This window comes from Pinus tabuliformis, chromosome 2_1, assembly GCF_031772625.1.
Source record: "Pinus tabuliformis cultivar Carrire ecotype Pingquan chromosome 2_1, CPIR1, whole genome shotgun sequence".
Lineage (NCBI taxonomy): Eukaryota > Viridiplantae > Streptophyta > Pinopsida > Pinales > Pinaceae > Pinus > Pinus tabuliformis.
In genome coordinates, this window is record NC_142299.1 from 255,484,907 (window position 1) to 255,495,077 (window position 10,171).

Consider the following 10,171-nt stretch of genomic DNA (forward strand, 5'->3'; position numbering starts at 1 on the left):
TTGAGCATCCTGGTTTGAATCAGGTATTGGGCACTCTTTCAGAAATTTATGGTGATGCAGTAACCAGATCCGTTCTGAACAAAATTTTGAGTCTAATGTACTTTATAACTAAATGTTGTTCATGGTACAATTATGTCAGCCATAGGTTTGCGGCCATGGAACTGAGTGCAGATCGTGTCAAATTTACACCGCTGTGGTCTTTCACTTTGGCTCTCAATCCAACAGTGGTAAAAGACCATAGGTTTGTGGCCATGGCACTGGTATCCGAGTTTCTCAGCCTGAAACTGAGGCTTCTTCTAAATATAGTTCTCCAAGTGATTTGATATTCTGGAGCAGTCTCATTAAGAATATATATTCTCAAAGGGGTGAGTGATCTGTAATTTCTTCGAACATTACAAGTTTTCGCGGCTGGCTCTGCCTGAAGAAGAAAATATTAGTGTTGGAGTGTGTCTTTGAAAAGGTATCAATGGCTTTTAAAGATTACAAGAGGTAATTAGTATGATCTAGAAATCGTAATTTCAGTTACAAAACTTATCGCGCTATTGGGGCATTTCTGTAATTTGAAGTGAGGTAGGGTTAGTTGGGTTGTATGCGAGTTCATCAAGAGTGTATAAAGGCTTCAAATCCTTATCATGAATACGTGGAGTATTGTTTTTGGAAAATCGCCGAAGCCAAGGAACACCGAGAAAAGGAAGAAACAGGTAATGTAGCTACTTTCTTTGTTCTGTAAAATATGTTTCTTATTTGTATTCAAACGCTATGAAAGAGAATAGTAGACAAAACGTGAATGGATGGCTTTTCTGTTTCAAGATATCCAAGTTTCTAAACATGCAATAACCTGCTTGAAACCCTAGGTCAACAAAAGCCGATCTGCAGAATTACCAGAGTTAATGGGTTTCTGGCCGAATTATGGTTTGAAGAGCAATGATGAAATGGGGAAATTTCGTCTGGAGCATGGGAACAACTTTTGTTATGTCTCTCCACAAAAATCCGTGTTAGAATCATTAGAATTAATGGGTCTCTGCCAACTATAGCAATCTGAATTATAGGATGATGAACAAAGGATGAAAGGGGAAGAAATAATTTTTTTTTAACACATTAATTCTATGGGTATCGGCAGCTGCTTCTTTGCTTCCACTGATTTATCCTTTTCTTCTTAACATGAAATCCCACAGAAGGCCGTAGTCCTCCTAGATACAAGGCCTTGCCTAATTTGTGTATTATTGGGCATTGAAATGTGTTCACGCAGGATTGAAGTTTGGTTGCATACCTTCCAAATTTAATCTTGCATATACATCTGGATGTCTCTATTGACAATACTCTCATTTGGGTTTCCAAAACCTGCTATATAGTCTCCTTGTTGGCTGTTCTCCGTTCTCCTTTGATCTAATGCCCATGCCAGTGTTGCCAAGGAGTAGTCCTTTTAGAGGGACTATAATGAAGGGCAAGCAACACAAAAACGAGCAGAAAATTAAGTAGTTAAAAAAGGTTTTTAGACAAATCATGTCTTGCTTAATGCTCGCACACAGATAGATCATTGTCCTCTACAAATCACTTAACTAAATTCTTTCACACACTATGGCTCTTTGCCTTTATTTTTTTGCTAACCGTAGGAATGAAAGATATCCTCCTGCATCATACCTTTTGTTCAAAGAGAACTTGGTTTAAAGGGCTAATTCCAGATCTTGGTTTAGCGTGCGGTAATTATCTTTATGGAATTTCTTGTATAGCCTTGAGTAGACTCTTTATGTAATAGATTCCTTATAATGTATCTGAAGCATTTATCTTTGTGCTATGAGTCATAATGTATTATTGTTGCTACTATGTGCAGTCTCTTCTAAGAAAGATGAGGAGCTTACAGACGTTGGTAAAGGAATAAAGAGGAAGGCTGATAATGATCTTGATCCAGAGGGCTTGCCCCAAGATTACCCACAAGCACAGGACTCAGAAAATCCTGAGGATGCTGTTGCCCATGCCAATGATCTAGAAGATGGGCTGATTAATGAGGATGCCTCTGGAGGAGACTATACAAAACTAACTGGAAGGCAAAAGAAGCTGTTTGAGTTGAGACTTAGAAGAGTACGATTTTCCTCCCAATCTATGGCAGTTTTGAATCCTTCCCGAGACAGGAGGTGAAACATTATTTTTTCCATTGGTTTCAAAGTTCAAACAGAAATATTTCAAGTGTGATATATGCTTCTTATCTGCAGAATGAAGCAATAAAAACTAATGAGACAGATTCTAGCTGAAAAAAAGAGACAAGAGGCTCCACAGGAGTCACGAGGCATGTCAAAACAGAAATGGATTGAAGACAAGAAGAAAAGTCTAGGGAAACTGTTGGATGCAAATGGGCTGGATCTTTCAAAAGCTTATATGTTAGATACTCAAGAGGCAACTGAAACAAAATACAAGAAATGGGACAAGAAGCCTGCTCCATTTGGATGGGATGGTAGGAACTCAGGGGAAAACTTGTTGTAATTTCTGTTTACAAACGGCTTAATTAAAGTGATGATATATTATTCGTAACCTTTAAAAAGATACTGTAAGGAGTCTTAATATAGATATGTAAATCACACATATACGTCTTTCAGTTTATCATTGACTGCTGTAATTGCTTCAAGACTCTGTTTATCCTTACACTCTGTCTTGGAATTGATGTCTTACTGGCTTTCTAATTGTACAATTCAGTGTTCAACTAGAAGTCGCTATATAATGGCTACAAGAACCTCACCAAAAACATCCCTTTGGATGCGGATGAATATACAAAGATGAAAGAAACTGATCCAGAATTATATCGCGATGGTTCAAGTCTGCAATATGGAAAGGTAAGGTTATACATGTTTTATTTGGATTTTAAGATGAGGAAATTATTTTTGCATGTATAAAATTTAAACTCTTTGGATAGAGGGTTGTCGTATTTGAAGAATTGATAGTTTATGCTTTTAATTTAGTATTTCTTTTGGATTTCCTAATATTCTTGACAAAATCTGTTTTTCAGGCACCGAAGCTTCCAGAAGAGAACATAGACAAAATGGTGCAGGAACTTGAAGACAGAGATCAAAAGAGGAAAGCATTCAGTAGACGGCGCAGATTTCATGAAGAGAAAGATGTTGATTCAATCAATGATCGGAATGAGCATTTCAATAAGAAAATTGAAAGGGCTTTTGGAAAGTACAATGTTGAGATAAAGAATAATCTAGAACGTGGGACTGCTCTGCCTGACTAGAGTAAGAAATGCCTGTTTCAGATTCAAGCATAAGTGGCTTCTGTTCTCTCTACCAGGTTAAATACATGGTACAAAAGAGATATCCCATTGATGGCCATAATAATGTAATATGACCAAACGTTTATATTTATAGTCATTTGCGTCTTTGTCGGACTGCTGAATGTGGCTGTACTTGAAACCTGGATGGGCCTAAGGTCAACAATTTTGAAGTTGTCATCATGTCCTGTAGGTTGAATACATTGTAACAGCTTATGTCCTGTAGGTTGAATACATTGTAACAGATTATTGTCATAATTTCTCATCTAGTTATTGATTATTTATTTCTTGTTCTTTTTCTTTTCCTTCGAATTTCAATTATTATTTGAGTAACCACATGCTTTCTTAATTTCTTAATACAAAAAATTTCACGTGAATACCATAAATTCATTGGTGCTATGCATTTATCATTTTCATAGGCTTTTATAGCTTTGGCGGTCAAGTCTTTGAACATGTCAAGGATAATTATGTTTAAAGTTTAAACATCTTCTGGATGACAGTTGGTTCCATGTATAGCTTTGTCTGTCAAGTCTTCAAACATGTCAAGGATAATTATGTTTAAAGTTTAAACATCTTGGCTCCATGTATAGCTTTGTCTGTCAAGTCTTCAAACATGTCAAGGATAATTATGTTTAAAGTTTAAACATCTTCTGGATGACAGTTGGCTCCATGTAAGAAAGGTTATCGATTAACCCAAGTAAGAAGGCAAGGGTATTCCTTTCCTTTGTTAGGCTGAGGTAAGGTCTTGAAGGCCCTTACCTTATCTAGAAGGTAAGGTTACTTATCTTAAGTAACCTAATTGTCAAGCTTTGGTGCAGCCATTTCTTCTGTAGGCTATCACATGGAGCTACTTGCCTCATCATCACCCTACCTTGTCAAAGCTACTTTGAAGTGCTACCACTGTTGAAATCAGAAGATTTTTGATAAGTAATGTTTTATTCAGCTTCTTCCTTGTAACACTACTAGCTTGACCCCACTGGTAAATGTATAGGTACATATGTGATATAGGCTGGTGAGCTAGTATGGTTTTTGGGTTAAAGTGCTTATAATTTCCGTATTTTTTTTTTGGGCGTTGACTAGCGGAATCGGCAACGGCAGCGGTATCGTACTCGTGTTACACGGGGTTGAATCCCACCGGCTGCCACTATAACCTCTAGGAGGAGCTGCCCAGCCTGCAAGAATGGCCCTCAGGTAAGACGAGACTCGGATTCGTGACCTGCACAGCGGCACGGATGACTTAACAGATTGTTCGCTGGCCACAAGACCAAACCTCTACAGGCTATAATTTTCCTATTTCAGCAAACCATCGATGCTAATTTTTTTGTTACAAATTAGATGTAGTTTTTGAATGACATTTTGTTTACTAATTTCTATTTTCAATGATTTTTTTATATGTCATGATTCTCAAATTATACCTTACAGCGTTTTCTTTGCAACCTCTGGTGCAATTGCGAGTTTAAAAATTTAAAATTCATCACATGCATAAACATGAATGATAGGTATGCAAAATTGAAATAAACACCGAACTAGTTAAGAAATTTGAAATTCATATTAATAATTAATAAACCATATACCCAATTAGCAAATTGTCAAATTCAAATAACTTGAAACTCAATTAAGCCATTAATCAATATTGAACCATGGACATTGATAGAGATTAGATCTAGTTATAAAAATAAGCTGAAATTATGAAACCAAACATAAAATAGGGTATTAATATTGTGTAATCATCATTGGGGAGAGAGAGGGGCTCTTAATATCATCATTGGAGGGATTGGAGAGAGGGGGCTGCCACTAGAGTGCACCCCCAAAATTTTCAAGGGCAGGCAAGTTGGCGATGCATATATATATATATATATATATGAGAGAACATTGAAATAAACACTTCACTATATAAGAAATCTGAAATTGATATTGATAATAACAAAACCAAATATTCAATCGGCAAATTGTGAAATTTAAATAAGCTATTTAATCAACATGAACGATGAATATTGATAGAAATTAGATCTAGTTATGAAATCAAGTTGAAATTATGAAACCAAATACAAAATAAACTATTAATATCATTTAACTATCATTGTAATTTGACAAATTGATCAACATGAACAATGAATATTGATAGAAATTAAATCTAGTTATGAAATCAAGTTAAAATTATGAAACCAAATACAAAATAAACTATTAATATCGTTTAACCATCATTGTAATTTGAAAATTGTCCGTTCTCAAGACTCAAAACTAAACATGCATTTTGAAGGACCAAAACATTGAACAATTGAAGTTTAAAGTCTTATGATATAGTCTAAAATTAACTCAAAATATAAGTAAAAGTACCACTAATTAGATTCTAAAGTTGTGAGCTTTGTAAACCTAAGCAATTTCAACTTTTGTTTATGTGAACAAATGGATGATACAATGCGACATTGATGGTCACCCAATGACTTGGCAATTTTCTTAAAATGGGGGCAATAAATTTTGCAAATTCATTTTTTTGGAAAGATCCAGTCCATTCTCAAGTTCTCAAGTAGTGTCCTGAACGTTGACAATTTTTTTTTCATTTTCTGCAGTTTGGCCTTGAACATTTTGTCTATTCATAGTAAATGCTAAATGTTTAACCTCAAAAAAATGTAATTTAAAAGTTCTAAAATTGGGCAGAAGTTACAAAACCCTGCAAAGCAAAACAATTGTAACTTCAAAATTCAAATTTTAAAATAACAAAAAATTTACAAGTTACAAACTTAAGACATTTTATTTTATGTGAATCATTTCAAAATTTAAATATCAGATAATTTTTTAATTTAAATTTAGAACAAACACATTCAAATTATCAAATTATAAATTACAATGATATAATTCTATAATATGGTATTAAGAAAAGTTTATGAATAATTTCACAGATTAGATATCCAAAGTTAGGAAAAGCATGAATGATAGTCCAAACTTGTAAAATACCCTAAGTGCGGTTGTCAAATGGTGAAATGCCCCAAAATAAGAAAAAAAAGGGAGTCTCAAATTTAATGCCCATATTAGCATGAAGGTTGAAGCTACTCAATTTAGATCTTCTACATTAAGCTCATTTAAAAATGCATGAGCCTCACTTCTCTCTCATCATCGCCCTTGCCCTGCGACTGTAATTCAATGTCATCTACTAGTACATTTACCATTTCTACATAGGGAGATGGACCATCCACCTCATCATCATTTGGGAAGCATCCTCGAGATCTACATACCACCATGTTGATTGTCCCTATAAATACTCTGGTACTTTCTTAAGTGAAGATTGCTATGCACATAAACTAGTTTTTCTACTCTCTTAGAGGTAAGTTTATTTCCCTTAATAGAGTGTTTAAAACTATGTGAACAAATTCATTTCTGCAATTGAGGAACTAGCAATTTGAGATAGCAAACATATGGCTAGAGAATGGACTTTTGCATCATTTTCCCCAAACATCATCCAACATCCATTAGGACATCCTTGTGCCATACCCAACAAATCTTGCTGGATAATGTTATAAAAATTATTGCCATTAAGCATTGCAAAGTCAATAAATTGTTCTTGAATCATGGTTAATTTCTCGTGTATACATTTTTTGAATGGCATCAATGGACCCTTGTTTCACCATATGATCATCTATTGGTGGAACTTTACCATTCCTTTCCACATGCCACTTTAGATTAATCACATAAGCGACCATATGAAAGGATGTGTTCAACTTGTTCCCTCTCTTTTCTATGAACTTTTGGATTTCCTTTAGCTCCAAAGAGGGGTCTCTTTGACACATGGTGGATTTGACATGTTTGATCATGCTATCGATTGACTCATATATTTCACCAAGGTTAGGGGAATATGAATTTGCATACTCGATTAGCTCCACAATTGGAGAGGTGAAAGAGAATATATTTCACGTCAACCCACCAATCATCATTCAACAACATTTGTTTTACCTTCTTTCCTTCATCTGTTTTTCACTCCGTCCATGTAGTCCACTTAGAATTAATAACAATGGCATTTAAGCCCCATTGCACCTTTAGCATATGGCCAAGAAGAACAAAATAGGTGGCATACATTGCATCTGTTGGTTTCATGAACTTTTTTGCATAAGTCCTATAAATAGTTAGAGAGGCATGGTGGTTGCAAATGAATATTTGTGCCTCTCTTACATCCAAAACAATATAGGTGAACTAAGCAATATTGCCAATGTAGTGCATTATTTAAATCTTGCACACAACAAAGACTCTGAACTAAATGCATATACTTTGAATCATTAGCGCTTGCAGAATTAGAAACTAGTGTAGCATCTGGGTAACCTAAACTACATTTATTGGATCAATCTTGTCGATTGCATCCTTCAATACCTCCAATTAGGAAGTTACATTCTTAATCTTTATAGTACAATCAATTTGTTTGAAGAAATAGGGCTCACTTGGAGAGGTGACATTGACGTTCAACAAAGGATTTTGTTGAACATTTGTCCAACCATCCATGACAATTGAACACCCATAAACAACCTATAATTTATGACTTCCATCAACACTTTAATCCTTGAGACCTCTCTATCTAAAAAGGTTGTCCTCATTTTATTGTAACTAGAGGGTTGAAATGATGGGCCAACAATGATGATTTTCCTCATCATCTCTTTGTAGAGAGGAGAATGGATGGCATTAAATGATATGTCCATTTACAAGGAAAAATTCAACCATTGCATCCTCTACCTCCTCGCATTATGTATTAACATCTCTATCGTGGCAACTTTCTTACTTGAAATTGTTTTACTAGAACCCACCTTTGAAGCAACTTGATTATGGTCATTGGTTGCTCGCCTAGAATTTTGGTTTTTTAAAAATAACAAAATTATCCTCCTCCTGTACCTCTACAATAACAATACCACCCATGGAAACCATGTGAAATTTGGTAATTTCAACTTTTTCTCTAATGATTAGGTGCATACTTTTATTCCATTCCAAGCAATACCCACTAGATGATGGTAAACTCTAGTGTAGTTGTCTTTAAATATATGATTTCAAAGATTGCATAACCATTCCTCTAAACCGCCACTGCATTTTATCCTAATTTGGGTGACCTTCTTGTCAAATTGCAACAAGAGTTTCTTCACATTGATGGTATTGGAAACTGATTCTTTAGTTGACACAACCATTATAGTCAAAGTGGTCTCATTTCAAATTAAGGTGATGGGGAAGAATTGTAGATCTAATTCTTTTTGGAGATTTGAACAAATATGAAATGCTCAAAGAAATAAATTAGTAATAATTTATAAATTGATAATTAATAGTAATTACTACTTAATTTAAATTTCTAGAAAAAATGTAAATAGTAAATCCATAATACCTACGAGTGCTATACCCTATAAATGTTGTCAAAAAATTGCAAAGAAGCTCAATTCATGACTATCAATTATGGATAGAGAGAAGAGATGGGACAAATTTAGAGAAATGTTGGTTGTTTGGGCTCAACAAAAGAAGGAGAACTAACCTGGAAATTTAAAGGGCATGCATTGTAGGAGAAACCCATAATTGGACTATAGGAGAAGCCCACGATGAAGCCCAAAATTGGATTGTAGAAGCCCAGAACTGCACTATAGTGGAACTAGAGTAGACTATTAGAGATGAGGCCAAGTTCAAAGAGAATAATTTATAGTGTGTGTTATCACTCTTCCAAATCTCCAAGGCTGAGGAAGAGTCCAACTGAGGTAACCACAAACCAACCTTTTGACTTGGTAGCTAGCCCTACCAAGCCAGAGAGGGCTCTTTCCAAAGAATCACAGCCAAGAGGGCTGAATGGATTAGGGTTTTAGGTTAGGTATAAAGTGCAGAGGTTGTTTTGATTTGAATTGATTGGGTTATTGTTGGATGAGGATATTAGGTCAAAGAGGCTAGGTCAGGGCAAATCAGATATGATTGCTGACATTCCAAAGGGCAAGGTAGGCAAGAGGCTTAACACTTAAAAGGTGATTTGGTGAGATGGTTTAAGACTAATGAGGAGTTAGGAAGAGCATAGGAGATGTATTCTTCCTAAACTAAAGAAAAAATGGACAAATTATGATAACTTTCCCAAAAAAGAGCATGAGCAATCAAGTATTCTGCCTATCAACTTGAAAATTACCATATAACAGACATGAAATAGTTTATGAACTTACAAAACTTTCATACATATTATAAAAAAGAATAAACAATGTTAAACACTCATACCACATGTATCCCAAAGAAATAATTGCAACTCATCTATTAAAACTGGCCAAATTATGATACAATCGTGTCTTTGATCAATACTACAACATCCAACTAAGTCTCTGAAAAGAGTGAAGAAAGGGAAGATATAGACATCATAAAAAACTTCTCTCATCCTCAGGGGGCGAATCCATGAGTTGAGGAAGAGATCCACAAAAATATGAACTGATACATAGAGTGTAGGGAGCTCTAAGTGACTCCTCCCTAATTACATTGAAACAGATTCATTTGACTTGATGACAACTTTTACCTGATGAATCTACCCCTAGGTAACTTATCCACATCATTATTACATTTACCATCCTCAATTACATAGGTGAAAACGTCATTTTATGAAATAAAAGTCAAAATTACAGTGAAAATTCAAAAATACCATCAAATGGTCAAGTGTGCCCTCCCTGTTGTAGGATGATTTTGACTGAGTTGTAGGTATCCAAATCAGGCTCAAGATGGCTTGTTAGAAAGCCCTTCAAGTCTAATTTCTGAATATGCCTCCAGTTTGCAAAATGAAGGTGATTTGACCCCTCAAAACTTCATTCTCCCAAGATTGCTCTGTGCTTAGCGCTTAGGCCAAAATTGAGGCAGAAACATGATTTTTTGCTTGTTTTTTTCCCTTTTTACCTGCTAGTTTTGCAAACTAAGGCTGAAAAAGTGGTTTTC

The 10,171-nt window shown here is 35.1% G+C and overlaps 1 pseudogene across 1 annotated transcript in view; it reads left to right on the plus strand.

Annotated features, from left to right (window-relative positions):
- The window catches only part of LOC149199680 (pre-mRNA-splicing factor SYF2-like), a 7,211-nt pseudogene extending 3,984 nt beyond the window's left edge, over positions 1-3,227 (plus strand). The window contains exons 2-5 of the transcript XR_016253792.1: positions 1,832-2,079; positions 2,211-2,449; positions 2,689-2,825; positions 2,999-3,227. The product of XR_016253792.1 is annotated as a pre-mRNA-splicing factor SYF2-like (transcript). The remainder of the gene's footprint in view (positions 1-1,831; positions 2,080-2,210; positions 2,450-2,688; positions 2,826-2,998) is intronic.
- Positions 3,228-10,171: the final 6,944 nt, after the last annotated feature.